Source organism: Saccoglossus kowalevskii, chromosome 1 (genome assembly GCF_978046115.1).
Source record: "Saccoglossus kowalevskii chromosome 1, keSacKowa6.1, whole genome shotgun sequence".
In the NCBI taxonomy this organism is placed as follows: domain Eukaryota; kingdom Metazoa; phylum Hemichordata; class Enteropneusta; family Harrimaniidae; genus Saccoglossus; species Saccoglossus kowalevskii.
Genome location: NC_140641.1, coordinates 9,349,354 through 9,368,911, shown reverse-complemented (window position 1 = coordinate 9,368,911; position 19,558 = coordinate 9,349,354).

The following is a 19,558-nucleotide window of genomic DNA, read 5'->3' as shown; positions in this document are numbered from 1 at the left end:
ACATTTTGTTTTCTATGGTATTCTTTCAGATTGACCCAACAGTTATCCTTCTTATGGATGACGAAATGTTGTCTAAATATATCTCTTCTTACGGTGATAGAATTGCAGTGGTGGATTTTTGCCGAAGGTTTGTACAGACTGCTCCAAAATCGGAAAGCAGAAAGCATGCTCTACTGAACAAAATCAGGAGAAAATTTAAATTACGCAAAGCAAGACAGACAAGTCAGGATTCTTCATTGGAAAGCGATGACGACAACAACATCTCTGAGTGCCCAACAAGAAGGTTTGGAAACAACAATGCCGCTAAATCTAAACGAAAGGTTGAAATAGGATGGCTTCATTATGACCCCTCCTTGAATGCCTACAAGCAGATCCGCTCAAGAAAAGGAGGTGGCACAAGATGTGTGCCTGTACGGAAATCCAGTCGAAAAGACGAAATGATACAAATTGGTAAATCCTTGTTTTTTCCCAATGGTGTGTCCAACAAAGGAAGTGTGGAAGAGTTTGAGTTTGATCTCAAAGACATGCAAGGCAATACAGTAGATGATCATAGTACTGTTGGGGACCTGTATAGTACGACTGGATTTAGAATGTTACGTTTATATCTCGCAACAAAGATGAAGTTGTCAGAGGAGGGAGCTGAGCACGTTACAGAACCCCAAGCCCTAACAGATGAACCAACAACAACATCTGAGGCAAGTGGTTCTAATTGTGATCATGTTAACAACGAGCTACAAACCATGTATGCTACGTCTGGTGATCTATTGTCAGGAACTACAGATGAAATAGAAGCAAGCGGCGATATCATTGTTGATGCTGATTACAGTATAGAAGACGCCATATTTGTGTCAGCAGAACAAGAGTATGACTCAGACACTGTACAATTTGGCAGAAATGTAGTTTATACTGGAAATAATATGGATGAAACCCTTCCCTACAATATTGATTCAGACAACAACTCACCTAATCATGATGACCTTGAGGTACGAGGACCAGCAAGCACTAGACTACTATTGATTCACAGGAGTAATGTGATGAAAGAAATGATAGACAGCTTTTCCGACTCAAGCATTCTCGATGATAATATCAATGTAAAATTAATCTTGCCGAATGGAGATGTTGAACTTGCCTGTGGTGATGGAGTAACTCGAGATTGTTTTACTAGCTTTTGGGCCGAGTTCTATGAAAGATCTACAGTTGGCAACATATATCGTGTTCCATTCTTACGACATGATTACTCTCGCGAGAAATGGGAGAGCATTGCAAGGATAATTTGGAAGGGCTGGCAAGAAATCAGGTATTTTCCAATAAGTCTTGCAAAGTCATTCATGAATGAAGTCCTGTTCGGAGATGCCCATAGAACTGAGGACACATCTAATTTACAAGATGACTATTGCCTTTTCGTCTCAGAAACAGAGCGTGATATATTTCAAAGAGCTCTTAATGATTACAGTACAGTAGACGAGGAAGAGCTTATCGAAAGTCTTGACTGCCATGCTTGTCGTAAATCCCCAACAGCAGAAAGCTTTCCAGATATACTGCATGAGATTGCGCACAAGGAAATGATCCAGGAGCCGATGTTTGTTATTGATTCATGGAGAATGATTTTAAAACCACTTGCGACAGATATTGGCATCAAGAATCTTGACAACATATACAAAGAAAGAAAACCATGTGTAAGAAAAGTGATTAAGTTAATAGAGTGTCCCAGTGTAATGAGCATGGAAGAGAAAGTAGTTCACAACCATCTGCAGCGATATGTGAGAGAAATGGATGTGAAGATTCTTGAGAGGTTTCTCCGTTTTTGTACAGGATCGGACTTAATGCCTTCAGAACCATTAAAATTGGTCTTTGTACAGCTGGAAGGATTAGGCCGACGTCCTGTAGCTCACACATGTGGCAATACACTTGAGCTTCCGATATCATATTCTAACTATCCAGAATTTCGGGCCGAGTTCAATTCCGTTCTACAGAGTGGAATATGGGCAATGGATATCGTTTGAATAATAATCGTTCATTGTTAGCACTAAGAAGACTTAGTGTTTTGGTTGTTTGCAATATATTGCACAGTTTAATGACTTTTGAAAGGAATATGTTGTTTGCATTTGTATTCCTAATTATTCGATTGATATTTTATTCATTTTAAAACAATTTGTTGTTCACTAGACGTTGATCATTCGTTGTTTGCTAAAATGATTGTTTGGTTCGTTATATGACATTTTGCTTCAATGGAATTCAATGGTGTTATATTCTAACCTTTTGTTGTGAATGTTAAATATTTCAAACTGCTATGTCTTCTATTACAAGAGTATTAGTTGTTTTTATGTTGTACACATTAACTATTATAGTTGTATTTTAATACTCTCTTGGAGATCATTTAGATTGATATATTAAATGATGATGTTAATAAAGTGTTTGTTACAAGACCTGTATATTGTTTATTCATTTTATTACTTGTACTGTTCATTTATAACTAGAAAGTTCAATCATTATTTAAACGATAAACCCTATTTATGATAAAATTATTTAAAAAAAAATTCAAATATGTATTGCCTTGAAGCAGAAATATGGGCGTAAACGCTAAATAAGATAAGTTCTCGATGATTTCATATATCTTCATGGTATGATGGTTGCTCGTTTCATTGATCAACATTCTGTCAGTGCATCCTGTGCTTTAAGTTCGTATTACTGTGAGTACTATAATATATTTAAACAATAATAATGAACGACCAGCCAACCCATAATGGGCAAAAGCTCAATTTGTGCGACATATATGTGCCAGGTGTGAGTCGAGTACATATATAGAGCACCAAGTGTGCTTGAGTTTTGTAGTGTTGTCAATACTAGTGGTTTTGCTGCCACCAACAAGCGGAAAACTTGGATACAAATCCCGGGGGGGGGTCACTCTATATGCCGTTACTACCCCATGTGCGTTCCAAATTTAGCGGGAAAGGGTGGTGTTTTTCACCTTCACAGGCACTGGCCCGTGAATCTGCATAATTAAAATGTCTTTCTGGAAGTTGTTTTCACAATCTCATATGACAAAAACTAAGAAAGGAACTAATCTATCAAATTTTATTGTACATGTATTTAAATCATTTACATTGCGAGTGTACGACGAACTAATGTGTGGTGTGGAGTAGCTTTGTAGTGATCGCCCGAGCGAACATCACACCGTGATTGGTACGCCGTTCATCTCTCTGTACTCGCGCTCTGTGGACATACCCCCACTTCGTTTATCGCATTTGCTTGGACAAATCACTCCGGGCTAACTTTAGTTCATCGACACGATCGGGCCACCCAGTCAGGAGGCCACGACAACGACAACGGCATCAGTCGCGGCATCTAGAAGCGCGCATTCTAGATGGAACATGGCGACCGAACATGCTTTAGCGTACAGAGCAGACGACGATGCCCTCACACAATTGTCAGATTTAGATATTGAAATCCGTTGTTATTGGCAATGGACATTTTATTTGATGATGATTTTAGTATGAATTACTTGTTATCTAACAATTACGCTTCTTTTTAAATAGTTTTTTTCTTATTTGGTTTCGAAAACAACATTGTATTCATATCCACGATACGGGGCCTTGATGCTCAATAATGGGATATAATAATAATCTGCTGCAATGACGTCATAAAATCCACTGGTATTGATAATGCTATAATATAATATCGTATATTTTAAAGTAAGTGTCTAGCAAGACATAGTGTACAGAGATACACATTCATCATCTAAATAGTTTACGGCTGAATATCATTTTCTAGAAGAGGGTTTTAGGGTGCAACTTTGTCCCTTATTTCATTGGCCAAGTGGTCCAAGTATTGTAACTTTATTGAATTATCACATGAATATCCCAGAGAGAATACGATTCAGTCATTAATTCACATTAATATGAATAATTCCCGGTTCCCGACCGACGAGATGTAATTCTATTTGCGCATGCGTAACCACCGGGCAACGGGTGAGGGTAGGGCAGAAATAAAAAGTCGAAAAGAACAATAGTCTTGCAAACCTGAAAGAAGTTAGTGGTATATTCAAAACAAAACAGTGTATAAAAGATAGCGGTGTGAGCATGGGTGAGTAATAAAAGGGGAAGCTAGATGAACTATATAATGCTGCTGAGAAAAGTGAATTACCAGTCGAAAAAACATGACTTTTTGGAATAAATAAAAAGGACCTAGACATTGTTTTTTTAACTCCCAAATTGCCCCCAAATGTATTACGCTATAGCCAAACATAATTTGAGTGTTCGTTTTTCATGCTTATGCAGAATAGTGTGCAAAATGTGTGAGGCGGATAAGAATTGATTGAAAGATAATGGCACTTTTATTTGAGAGGATTGTATTCGCTGCGAGTTGGAAACACGTATGAGCGTTTGAAATATTCGAAATTTATCCTACCTTCCGGTTTGTTGACCTCGGATCACGCAATAGGCGTAAACGCACAAACGATAAACGTTTAAACGCAATCAATCAATTCGAGAATCGGGAATACCTGGTTGCAATGGTCATTGCACCATTAACATTTAGTAAAATTATCATTTATATCATCATATTTCTACACTGATTTCTAAGTACATTTTCCTACCTTGAAGCAACAAGACACATATTGGTGTCTCAAATGAATAACAGTGCAATATCATATTTGGAGTGTAGTGTAATTGTCACAAAAGGCCCCGACTGCGCTTGGAACATAAATAGTTATGTTATTTACCCCGTGCATACTAGTATGTTAAGAACTTTTTCGGAAAAAAACACACAACTAAGTCGAGTACCATGTTGATGGTTTTGAACGTGATGTCTAGTCCCGATAGAAAATTAATTCGCCAGTAACAGTGATTCAGAATGTGTCCATGACTGTCAGAATAATATTTTTTGTTGCAGAGGCATGTTTGTAACGTGTGTATACTTACAAAGAAGTCGTTGAAGAAAACTGGCAAATTTGTAACGTGGCAGTGGAACTTAACTTGGTACTGGTAAATGTATTGCAAGGTGTATGTTGTAATAGAAACATACCCTAGTTCAAGCAACAAGTTGCAGTTGCTATGCCAGTCACATGGTCTTTTAATATTAATTCCATTTTGAGATTTAGAAACACACCATGTATACTCAGTTTACAACAAACCAGCAGGTTCGCTATGCCAATAACTGTCAACTTATTACGATTCAAATTCAAATATCTCTACAAAACCTAACCCAGCAACGCTGGTGATTGTTGATGATGACATAGGATGTGTGGACCAATCATATTGTCGATTGGGTGGCACATGGGGGTGAGCCTAAAAAAATATCGAACGGCTTTATCTCAGGGAAACTGAGATTTATGAGCTAATTGTATTGCATACAGAATATCTTTTTATTAACAGATAACATAATAAACATGTTTGAAACAATCGAAAGTGAGTCATACATGGGAGTCTCAATTCTAGCTAAATAATGTCAGACATGAAAGAAAAATAATTCAATAACCCTTTATAGTAAGTTGTCGTAGAATTGAATATATAGTGTCATCGGTCCGTTTTGTGAATATTTAAAATACAAATGACTTGAAATGACAATAATGTTTGTTTCGTAACTCAATGAAAGAATATAATGGGTTGTAGAATCCAATAACACTCTAAATCAGTATACAAGTCTATATATGTACAAATCAGTTTTCACGTATATAGTTTCGAAGTACAATGTATAAATCAACTGCCGCATATGAGTCAGATGGAAAAGAAATGTTATTTTCTAACATATGCATACAGCATAACTCGAACAGTTCTTCATCACACGGATATGGCCCTTTGCTCACAGATTCGTCTTTGCATACTTCAATGACATCTTGTGTGACAGACTGTAGAAAGTTACAGCTTCCGTAAATTTCTGGAACTGAGAACATAATACAGGGGCGACCAGTAGGACTAATTGCGTTTCGCGATCGACTGAGTCTGTGGCAGTTCCATTCCAAAACAATATTATCCAGTTCGTCCTGTTAAAAAGAGTAACATTATTATTGGGCCTACTTAAGAAGGTTTAGGAAACATTACACACATGCATTTTTGTAATAGATTCATATTGGTGATGCAAGTGACGTCCCTCGACGTTTTTCGTTGTTCCTGTATAGATACACATGTATGATAAAGTTTGCATGCAAATATTGTATTTGTTCACAATCATACCTGAATCATTCTCATGAAACAGAATCGGACGAGATCTTTGTCCAGAGTATCACCAGTAAAACAACCATCATTTTTCAAGCCCTTAAACAAATCCATCCAAAATTGGCCACATTGCGTTCGGAATATTCCCCACCATCTTTCAATTCGTTGGTTCATTTGACTTGTTCCGTAGTAGAAGCAGTTTTGATCAGTTCTCATAAATCTTTGCATTTCTTCAACATGACCGTTTTCAGTGCCCATGTCCGCTCTAATTTTAGCTGGCGTACCACCTAAAAGTTCAACAGCATTCATAAAGTATCCTGCTACTATTCTAGGATTGCTGTTTGTATGATACGCTTCGGCCCATAAGACATTTCTCGAGTAGCCGTCAATGCATCCATTAACGCAAATTCCGTATGGCGAAAGTTTGTCGTACGAGTCTAGGTGCCACATAAAGTTTGGTCCGGGTGATCCGTACTTTCGGCGAAGAAGACAATGGCGTTTCCTTGCTTGTACGCCTTGTGGGTCAATGATCTTTAACAGAAGACGAACGCTTTCTCTACTCACTATTAAACCTTCCTGGATGCATTTCAAATGCATCCATCTATAGCCATGGCATCTTCCAGAACCCTCCACTTGGCTTCTTATAAATAAAATCACATCGTTAATGTCTGACTGGTGTTTTCTTCTGTATAACCCGTTTTGCTTCAGGAGTCGTTTCAAATGTCTCATACTCATAACAAATCCATGGTTGTGCGCCAATGAAGCCAAGATTTCTGTGTAGCTGAATCCCAATCTGAAGTACAAGTTGATTGCTTCGTTTCTATTCATTCTCAGAGAAATCTATAGTTAATATCGAAAAATTCATTGGCAATTGTGAAAGCATATGACAATAATAAGGCAATTGATAAATCACCGGAAAACGTGTTCAGAAAAATGTTCAGCACAACCTTCGTCAACCATAGCAGTCATTCGAGTTTAAACTTATTACGGTGTTTTAATGTGTACGCACTTAAAAATCCTGATACAAATAGGTGGTATTTAAATCTTTAACAGCCCCCGACAGAAATAAACATCTATTCACTCCTCACCGAGTGACACTCTGCTTCGTCATATTACATACTATTGATTAATTTACCCAAATGAGTGGCGTGCTACGTGATGACAGTATCACCAACATTACGCATGTTTATGGAAAGCCATGACTGTTTTATCTTACTCATTTCCATTAGATGATAGGCATTCACCATTACATGATAGGCATTCGCCACAACGTCATAGGCATTCGCCACAAAGTGATAGGCATTTACCACAACGTGATAGGCATTCGCCTTTATATGATAGGCATTCGCCACAACGTGATAGGCATTTACCACAACGTGATAGGCATTCGCCACAACGTGATAGGCACTCGCCTTTATATGATAGGCATTCGCCACAATGTGATAGGCATTCGCCTTCATATGATAGACATTCGTCACAACGTGATAGACATTTACCACAACGTGATAGACATTTACCACAACGTGATAGGCATTTACCACAATTTGATAGGCATTTACCACAACGTGATAGGCATTTACCACAACGTGATAGGCATTCGCCATTACATGATAGGCATTCAACATGGTAGGCATTCACCATAACGTGATAGGCACACTGACTGCATTGTCTCTTTCTAATCTATTGCGCATGCGCGTTTATATTTTTCCTTTTTGCCGCGAGGTTCAGTTTTTGATTGTGATCGACTCAGGATTGTGATAACAACATGGATGAAATTTTAACTGAACTGTCATTGGAAACGTTGGTTAAAGACTTCAGAAAAGAAAGAATCGAACCTTCACTTGTATATACCATGACGGATGCGCAGTTAATGCGACTTGGTGTGTCTCGGCTCAGTGGTCTTATTCGTCTGAAGGAATCCTGTCTTCGATATGCCGAAAGCAAGAGCAACAGTTCTTCAACTTCTATTTCTAGCGGTACTAGTTCTTCACGGGCCAGTGCTCCCGCTGGCGTAAATAGAATTCGGCATAAACGCGAATTTCTTCTTAATCCGCGACGATGGGTCCTACTAATTACTGCCCGATACTGCCCGGGGACTGCTCGGGGCGGAATAGGACTGCCCGAGGCGAAAATACTCACGTATACAGGTATATTAAAATAGCAAGGACCGTGAATGTCACTAACAACAAAGATAATAGTAGACAAGAGAACTGGTGATGGATGTGAACCATCACTGCCTCAGCACAACGACTGTTGCGTAATGCAAGGGAATGCAAAGGGAAGTGTATTATAGTGTTACCTTTGTGTAATTTACAATATATCTGAATTAACTTTCACTGTGAAGGACAATATGGGAGTTGACTTAAATGAATGGTAGAAGTAAGGCTGGTCAAATTTTGCGAAATAGTTGTTTCGACACATTGTGGGATATCGAAATATGGATGATAAACAGCAAGTGATATTTCCAGAGATATAGTTGGAATTGAAGCAAAGGAATGGCCTATTAATCCATGAAACATACTCACACATACCCGTACATATCATCCTGTTTTATTGTGTGTGGGGCAAAGCTCTCATGCACACAATCATAATAACTGGAAATGGTTTGTAGAAAACTGTTTCACAACTTGTCTCTTTATTTTGCTTCAGGCCGTGTTCAAAATGGCTACCCCCATATAAATTATATATTACTACTTTGACATTATCACGCCCCCTCACATAACAAAGCAAATCGTCCAGATGAATCCAAACACGTACCAGGCCAAGTAAAAGCATTCTATATCACCTAAGCAATATAGACTCACCCAGAGTAGACGCAACCACAAGTCGGTGCCAGCGAGATTCGAAAGCCAACTGCTTAGTCAAAACCCAAGCAGTTAGGCTGCCCCAATACTTCTGAGACTTGCTTATAACGAAACCATGACATTTATAAAAGTCGCAGTGCTGAGATTCACTTCAAGTATACTTGAAAAATAATCTTACAATTGCATACGAGTCGTCAAAACATACAATTTGGTGACATTTGGGAATGATACCAAGATTTGAAAATTCCATGAGAACATCGCTTTCTTTTAACACATGAAACGAATGTGCATATGTCAAATTTTGTATAGTTTCAAGCACCCGTATATATTTTGACAATAAAATCCTCATTCACATTGTACAAATACAAACAAGACATTAAACATGATTAAACCTTCCTGACAGTAGCATGTAAAGCTTGTATAAACCCAATGAAAAGTCCAGAGTCACATTGAATACTTCTAGCGAGTCATCCCTCTAAAAATGTCATTACTGTGGCCAATGACATTGAACTTTGCTCTTCCATAAAGCAGCAGTTTCCATCTTCAAATAATACAAATACCCTTGATACCCGCAAAGCATGTCTATCGTTTCACAACGACTGTCCCAAGAGATTTTCGTCTTCTCAATTCCTCAAGATAAAGGTCTCAAGGTTGTTTTGTTTACGAGAAGGACTTGTCTTTTGGCAGCATTTCTTGTATTAATTTCCATTGCACAAAAAAGCAGCAAATACTGTTACTGAAGCACAGAATTTGCATGATTTTTTTCCCTCGGCAATTCACGCAAATTGAAAATCAAGTCTTTTACCGCAACCATGGTTGTTGACACTTTGCAACCGCCTTGATGAATGTATTGTGACGTATTTTGACCCCCGGAATCTGACCTTGCATTTTGGCGAAATTTACTGCCTTTTCATACCAGTTCAATTTCCTTTCATTATTTCATCCAGATTCCGCGATATTTAATATTTAAAACCAACCTTTATTTCACATTCACTCTAGTGTTCACTTTTCTAAAATTATTTTACTGATCAAAAGACTTTTCACTCCAATCATGCAATCTCCCATAGTACTTCCGCAGACACAGTGGCGAGCGCCAACATAACTACAAATAACTTCTCTCTCAGGAGCTGAGGAATTAGGCTTCGTACAATGGTACTTTAGCTTCGATCGCCCTGCAACTTCGACACGCTCTCTGTCACTCAAACACCATTTCGGTTTCCCCTGGCGTGACCATTTATTGTGGGGGGGGGGGTCTAAGAGTTGTTATAGCAGTTGATATCGGGCATGAGTTCTGTTTATGAAACATACAACAAAATTTAACATTTTCTACACAGCATTTTATTTTATTTAAATCTGTAATTATTGCATCATGCATTATTCAATGGCAAAAAGCAAACCCGACACAAGCGAATTGGCGGCAAAAGAAAATAAAAAGTTAGTTTTATTCTGTTGAATCTAAAAATACATTTCTGGCATACAGCAAAATACAGCACTAACAGGCAAAAAGCTTGAGGGAAAAAACAAAATAAACGAACCTAAAACAGAACTGTGACAAATCGATAAAGAGCACTTAAAAACAAACAAAACAAAACAAAGCGTGATACTAATACTAAACGATAGAAAAGCGAGTTGGCATGACCACGAGAACAAAATGGGTGGGTGGGTGGGTGGGTGAAAATAACCCGAACAGAAATGACTGGGCACGAACAGCGTGCGATGTAAACAGTGCATGTAAACAGAACAAAGCAAGTTATTGTAATAATCATGCACAGTGGAGAAATGAAACAAACGAACAAAGCTTATGCAAATGACAAGTATGCAAATGAATAATTAACAATTTTGAACTGCTTACAAAATACAACCATTAAGAGAAAGTTTGCATTTTTATAGTAGCTCAACACAATTTTAAAATTTTTTTTTTCTTGTACAGGTAATGGTTATGAGAAAAGTTGTTGAATAACTGGTTATTATTATACATCAGTCACCGTAACGCCATATGTTACAGCGTGCCGTAATTTTGCGGTATGTTACGGGGTATTTTCATACTACCATATTATGAAATGCGAATTCCAAATATAGAATGACTACGCGCGTAAACGTCTTCTAAAAATAAAAACAAACGTGGCTGCCACCAGGATTTGACCGGACTCCACACAAAGAAGTTCGCTGATTCTGTTCTAAACTTTTTGGATTTCGGCATTCCCATGATGTATCCTTGGAAGGAAAAATTGTATAATTAGTAAGGTTATTACGAAGATACCCCAAAGTATGCACTCAGACAGTACGCTGTCGCATCGACCTCCGCTTCGCGTCGGTCGATACTCCCGCTGTACTGTCTTCGTGCATACTTTGAGGTATCTTCGTAATAACCTTATTTTATGATCTAGTTGTTATTTTTGTAGTCTTTGTTCTTTTTCTCTGCCCAGGTTTTCTGGCAGTTTTGGGAGTTCTTGGTACCACAAGACGACCATCTGTCGAGACTACTTTCTTTCCGGTTGGTTGACGGCCTTTCATGAATTTCCTGTATAATGTTTCTTTGTCCACTTCAGTTTGGGTCCAATATACGCGTTTAACTTTAAACTTTCACATCCAAAGTGCAAGTTCATAATTTCCATGGCCATATAAAACCCGTCACAATCTATCTGCTGCAGTTTCACTATTTTATACAACCTATCAATCAAATCAGACATCTTCATATTTTCCCAGTTTGTTCGCAGTTTTATATTGTGGTTCATGGATTCACACGAGTTATTTTTCCAATCGATCGGAATCCACTTGTTATTTTGGCGCGGATGAAAAACTCTAGAACGAATCTTTTGTGCAATTTTTACAAATTGTTGTTTAAACACAGGCAATGACTGTGTATATTGGTCCGTAAGTTCAATTACTCTGAGTTCGAATTCCTGTTCTTTGTCGCATGATGTCAATCCATTTTTGCCAAATATATCACTCAACACTTTCTTCTGCGTTTTCATATTAGCACCCACTTTGCGCGATAAATACCTCCGAGCATTTTCTTCTAAATGTCTAGTACAAAGTACCTGATTTGATTCAGGAAAACATTGTTTCACTGCTTTTGTTAGTGCCGCTTCTTCGTCCGATCCGGTAATAATATTCGAAAACTGTGTCGCGTTAATGTCCTCTGATAGCTTGCATTGAAGATGTAAAAAAAAATCGATGATATGTCGTATAAAGTCTGTCCCAGTGTAGGTAAATAGCAGCCAGCATAATTGGAGAATTATTTTCCTTTTCCTGATTAGATTATTGTGATGATAGACTAGGGTAGTTGCAAAACAAGGTCCGAGGTTAAATGTCCTGTCAATTCCTGTCGTCGGTGTACAAAATTGTTGAATGTCTTTAAGATTTTCTTCCAGGTAAAGTATTACGGATGCTGGCTTTCCTTTTGTCTGTACAATTTCTTGGATGAAGGGATGTTCATGAATTTCAGGCAAGAATGATTGGATGCCATCTGCTACATTTTTTCTATAGTGCCCGTTATCTGGTCGATTACGTCTCATAGCAAGGTACTTTGCATTTTGAACTTGTTTCAAATCTCTTGGGGCACAAGTTGACCAATCAAGAGCCATTTCTTCGTATATGTCCTGTGATGGTTTTGTTTCTTCAATCATGTCGTCGAGCCGTTGTTTCACATTGCGGGATGTTCGTACGTATTCAGCAGTATTGTTTTTGCTGTTCCCGTGAGGCGCAGAATTTGTTGGAATTTGCCAATGTATTCATGATCAACAACTGCAGTTTTTTTAATATTTGTCAGAGAATCTGGACAGTCTACTACAGTTGAAATGCGTATTTTAAATGCCAAGGGTTGAACATGCTGTCCGCAAAAGCATCATGTCTGTACGACTACCAACTCCCAGATATTCCATATCAGACACAGACTAGACAATTTGCAAACTAGATCAGGTGTAATTTTCGCTTTCGAATATATCAACCAAATATTCAAATTTTACTCTGGTTAGAACGCTTGCCATGGATGCCATGATGAAAACAGTAATATTCCAGTATGGTCGGCTGAACATATACAGGAAGTGGAATCATGGGAAATATTTAAATGAGCTAACCACTATGATACATTTGCCTATCATGTAATGATGAATTTCTATCATTTTTTGTATTTATCACTTTTATTGGAGTTTCCTTTTAAAAATACATTTCTTGGATGCTTAACTTACATAACAATTACATAACTTACATAAAGTATAATTACAGATAAATTCTTGTCTCTGTTTGTTGACCTGGGTGTTTTTCTTTTGGATTTCATTTTAATTCAAATGTTCCTTTATTTTATTTTTTGTGTTCATTCATTTGTATCTTGAACGTTATCTACATATTGTCTCCATTTTCTATTGTGGGATCTGGTTTTGTTTTTTCTCTTAGCAATGTACAACTCTATTTTTTGTATTGTTTTCACATACTGCTTGTAAACATGAAAATCTGGTTTGGTTTTTTTACATCGAGATATATATATATGTCTTTTTCCCAGCAGTACAAGAAAATTTGTGAGACAGGAAAGTGATTCATCTCCTAATATAATCTGCCGGTCCCTAAGTCTGTGCCGTAGATTCATTTTCCTTCCCCACAGCATAAAAAGGTTTTCCCAGAACATCTCTACATGTTGACATTTGTAAAACAGATGTAACGTTGTTTCTTCTTCTGATTCACAGAATGTACATTGTGCACTCTCCACTCTTGGTGGTTTCATTTTGAATAAATTTACATTTGTGGTAATAATGTTATGCAATATCTTATACTGAAATTCTCTTAGTTTTGTATCTATAGTTGCTATTAGTGGTATTCTATAAAAAAGGCTCCCAACATGTTGATATTAAATTGGTGTATATGGTAAATTTCGGATCGAGGGTTGATAAACTAGTTTTCGATTATTGTTTGTGTTAAGTTTCTAGTCGTGCACTCCTCCAGTCTGACTGCTTCCTTACCAAACGTAAGAAGAGTGTCTGTCTGTTGTGCATCACACTCTAAACCCATCTCGTTCTTTGGTATAGCACTCATTAGTCCAAACCATTTTAAAATAGAAGACTGTGGAACCCCTCTACCATGTACCACATTCCAGTTAATTTTGTGACCATCCCTAAATAATTGCTCCACATATACAAAACCTGCTGCTTCAAATTCTGGGAAATACACTGATTTGCCTGATATCAATATATCTTTATTGTTCCATATTATTGGTTTTTTATATCTTCTGTTATTCATCACTGGGGGATTTTCCTTCGTGAGTTTTAACCACACAGTTAGCATACTGCTTAAAAATCCAGTTATTTGTTGATTCAGCAAATTCACCTTAAAGTTACATTTTAAGAGCAGCTCTTTACCTCCTACTGGTTTTAAAGTTTTATCAAAAAACAGTTTCCATGGGTGTTCTATAGATTTATCACAGTATCTTCTAATCCAATTTATTCTAGTTGCCTTATAGATAGTATTAATGTCGGGCATTCCCAGACCCCCTTTTTCCTTTCTTCCTTTTATTGTATTTCTTGCTATCCTGTCTGGTCCCCTCCACAAAAAATTATGTAACATCTTTTTTTATTTCTTTTAGCTTATTTTTTGTAACTTCTACATTATTTAGGACATACTGGACTCTGGATACGCCCATTGTTTTTATTACCTGAATTCTTCCTAGTAGGGTAAGATCGCGAGTTTTCCAGAAATTTAAACATTTTCGAAGTGATTCAACAGGACCTGCTAAGTTTAATCTGTTAGCGGTCTCATGATCATATGAGACATATATCCCTACTATCTTAATCGGTTCTCTCGGCCATTTTACTTTTAGAGGTGTTTGTTTTTTATGTTTATTCCTGCCCAGCCACAATTCTTCGGATTTTTCATAATTTATTTTTAGACCAGATTGCAATTCATATTTGTCTAGGAGAGTAAATAAACTTTTAGCTGACTTTACGTCTTTGAGGAAGCAAGTGACATCATCTGCGAAGGCTGCACTTTTTATCTCATTGTCTTCTATTGTTATTCCTTTTATTGTCTTAGTGTTTCTAAGAGCTATCAAAAAAATTTCTAGACTCATAATGAATAGTCCTGGCGATATGCAATCTCCCTGTCTTACCCCCCTAGATAGGGGGAAATAGCCAGTTGTTGTGCTCCCATTCATAACGCAGCTGCATGTATTTTTATACAAAGTCTTGATCCACTTGATAAAGCTTTCCCCAAAATTAAAAGATTTCAGGGATTTTGACAAAAATTCTCATTCAAGGCTATCGAATGCTTTTTCAAAATCAAGCGTCAGGAGAATACCAGGTAGGTTCATAGTTTCAGTATAAGACATAATGTTTTCTGTCAATCGAATTACATCTCCTATATATCTCTGTTTGACAAATGCTGATTGTGTTTTTTGTATTATTTTAGGAAGTACTTCCTCCAAACGCAGTGCCAAACATTTTGTACCAATTTTGTAATCGTTATTAAGTAATGAAACTGGTCTCCAGTTTTTTATAAATTTGCGATCTTTTCCCTTTTTCCAGTAAAGTTATTACTCCTTGTTTCTGTGACGGTGATAATTCTCCTTTTTCATATCCACTATTCAGTGACTTTACAAGAGCAGGTCCGAGGACTGACCAAAACTTAATAAAGAATTCTACCGTGATACCGTCATTTCCAGGCGTTTTGTTTTTAGGTAGTTTTCTCATAGCTTCTCCTGCTTCTTTTTCTGTTATCTATCCTTCACATCTTTCTAGTTCATCTGCAGTTAATTTTGGAATATTTGGGTTTGCTATAAAAAATTCATCATTTTCTTGGCTGGGGTTTTTATTGTGAAATTTAGAAGAGTATATTTTACTATAGAATCGCTTTATTTCTTTGTTAATCTTGTTCTTATTTTTTATTATTACATTATTTTCTGTTGATATTAGTTGATTGATTTGTGATTTTTTTCGGTTAAGCTTTTCTACTTGTAGGAAATATTTGTTATTTTTCTCACCGTATTCATACCAATTACACCTTGATCTTACAATATTTCCCTCAGTTATATAATTGAGCTCTGCTTCTAGATCATCCCTAGCAGTTTGACACTGATCCGCTATATCTATTTCAGGTTGGTTAGTCAGTTTTTCTTCTAATTCATAAACTTTGTTTCTAGCTGTGTGATCTTCTCTTTCATTTGTTTAGCCTTTTGTTTACTAAATTTCATTGTAAATGTTTTAATTTTGTATTTGACCCAATCCCATTCTATACAGACATCTTCAATTTCAGGGTTTTCTAACCATTGGATTAGTTTTTCTTCCATTTGATTCACATATTTTGGATCCCTTAGTTGGCTGTTGTTAAACTTCCAGTATGACGGCCCGTTTTTAATATTTTCCCAGCTCATTTTTAATATCACGGCTGAGTGATCAGAGCAGACACACGGTTCAATTGTTGACCCTGTAATTTCTGATTGTAAACCATCACTACCCAAAAAGTAGTCTATCCTACTCTGTATTATCTATAAGTTCAAATGATTCCATAATCTCTTTTATTAGTTTAACTGACTGTTTCCATGGGTTTGGGTTACCCCCCCCCCCTTCTGTCAATCTGTGTATTTAAGGCCACGTTATGATCTCCCCCCCCCCAAACTATGTTAGAATCTGCTTCTGTTGTACATTCTTTTATGACGGGTATCAATTCTTTCAGAAATCCTACATGATTATGTTGATATCTACCTTGTGGGTCTGCAACACTTTTTTAAATATCTACCTCAACATTTCTAAATATTGTGACTACTCCTTTACTTAGGTTTGTCCCATGTGAAAATATCATTTTCCCTCTCATTTGATTAGACCAGTACTTAATTTTATCTTTGGAGCTATGGGTTTCCTGTAGCATAATTATGTTTGCTTTTGTTTCAGTTATCCATTTAAATATTTTTTTTTATTTTTTTTTACCCAACCAGGCCTCTTACATTTAATGATAGTACATTAATTTCTGACATTTTACCTGTTTAGTTATTTGTGTTATCATCCAGATTAAGTGTTGGTAAACTCATTTTTCAACATAAGTGAAAACACAACCATCCCGACAAAGACGGGACAGAAACTCAACATTGAACGCCCCACCCACCCGGGGGAGCCCGAAAAAACACTCCCCCACACCCAAACAAAGAACAAAACACTCTCCCCAAAACATCAACAAACCCGTCCCAACTCCCACACGTATAAGTACCAAACGTATACTCGGTGGGCAAAACTGCTCTAACCCGTTTCAATACAGTCATAATCTACTAAAACAAACAATACTATGTAACAAGTGCTATAATATTAGTGATCACGATGTGATCAAATATTTCAGTTTTCAATAGACTACTGGTTACCTTATAGCTGCATTTTTCCTGAGATTATTAAATAAAAGTTACAACGTAAATTTTGTTTACAACTAGTACTTGGTCCGTCGGTTCAGCTCATCACGCTCAGTTCTTTCATTTTGTTTATACATTGTACAAGAGGCCATCGATATAAAGTTTTCCATTGGTAAATCCACAGGGAGCCCAGGAACTATAATCAACTGGGGGGGGGGGGTATCGGCTGGTATCTAGTGTAAGAAATAGACAAGGGAAGAAGGCTCCAGTCAGCTCACATTTTTTAAACTCGAAAAAAGAGACGAAAAGAATGAAAAATAAAATCTAAAAAAAATACCAGGTTGAAGAATATTAGTTGCTCCTTCAAATTTCGCCAAAGCCTTGCCTACATTTTACCGATATCTGCAGAATAAATCAAGAAAACTACACAAATTGACTCAATTTATGAATTCCTAACGGTTTGCCCGAACGCATGGCAAAGTTTGGAGGCGTGGCCTGTAGCATTTGGAAACAACCAATCACAAGACTGGTTACGAACCAGTTGAGCAAGGCTAACCGAGTCGTGACCTCGATGTGGTTCGTAACTAGTCTTGTGATTGGTTGTAGACAAATGCTGAACAGGCCACGCCTTCAACTGTGCCTTCCTTAGTATTTTCAATCTCTCTGGTCGTCTCATAAATTTTACTATTATGTGACTTGGTGGACCAACTTGTTTGCGTTTGATCAAGGGGGCCGCGCGGTGGGCGTTTTCTACCATGTTTGCTGCGTCGCTGAAACCCAATTTCTTTTCCAGCAAATCTGCGACTATTTGGACGCAGTCTTCACCTTTCTCTTCTTTAACCCCACCAATTCTTAGGTTATATCCACGTGAGTACCTCTGAAGACGTAGATTTCCCTCGCAAACTTCATTCAGTCGAGTTTCAAGGCAACCGACTGTGCTTTCCAAATCGGCAATGCGTTGCAGTGCCCCCTCGTGGTTGTTGCCCATCTCCTCTATGTCACGTGTTGAATACTCCATTGAGTTTGCGAATTCTGTCTGTTTCTCTTCAACTTTCTGTAGCCGTGTTTGAGCTTCACTCTGTTCTCCAGCCATTTGATCTATCTTTTTTTCTAGGCGGTCTATAGCCGCTCTTAGAAACTCTCTGAAGTCTTCTTCCCCGTGCATCGTCTCCTGGCTTCCAGACGCTTCTTTGTCACGTGTTCCTTGGCTAACAAAACCACTCATTGTCGTCTGCGCTGGTTGACTTCTAGTTGTCGTCCATGTCGTCTAGTTGTCTGACCTCCATGAATTTCTATCATACTATGATGAATGCCTACCATTTTATGGTGAATGCCTATCACATAATGTTGAATGCCTATCATGTGATGGTGAATGCCTACCATGTTATACTGAATGCCCATCATTTAATGGTGAATGGCTTGCATGCTATGGTGAATGCCTACCGAGTAATGGCGAATGCCTATCATGTAATGGCAAATGCCCATCATGTAATGGTGAATGCCCATCATGTTATGGTGAATGCCTATCATGTAATGGCAAATGCCCATCATGTAATGGTGAATGCCCATCATGTTATGGTGAATGCCTACCATGTACTGGCGAATGCCTATCATGTTATGGTGAATGGCTATCAGGTAATGGTGAAGGCCTACCATGTAATGGCGAATGCCTACCATGTAATGGTGAATGCCTATCATGTTATGGTGAATGCCTACCATGTAATGGCGAATGACTATCACGTTGTTGCGAATGCCTACCACGTGGTTAATGCCTATCATATTATTGTGAATGTCTATCGTGTAATGGTAAATGCCTACCATGTTATAGTGAATGCCCATCATGTAATGACGAATGCCTATCATGTTGTGGCGAATGCCTTATCACGTTGTGGTAAATGCCTATTACGTTGTGGTAAATGTCTATCACGTAATGGTGAATGCCTACAATGTTATGGTGAATGCCTATCATGTAATGGTGAATGCCTACCATGTTATGGTGAATGCCTATCATGCAATGGTAAATACATATCACGTTGTGGTAAATGCCTATCACATGAATAATGCCTATCATTAAATGGCGAATGCTTATCATGTACTTTTGATAGCCTGTCACGTTGTGGTGAATGCCTATCGTGTAATAGTAAATGCCTACCATGTTATAGTGAATGCCTATCACGTTGTGGTGAATGCCTATCATGTTGCGGTGAATGACTATCACGTTGTGGTAAATGCCTATCATCTAGTGAAAATGAGTAGGATAAGACAGTCATGGCTTTCCATAC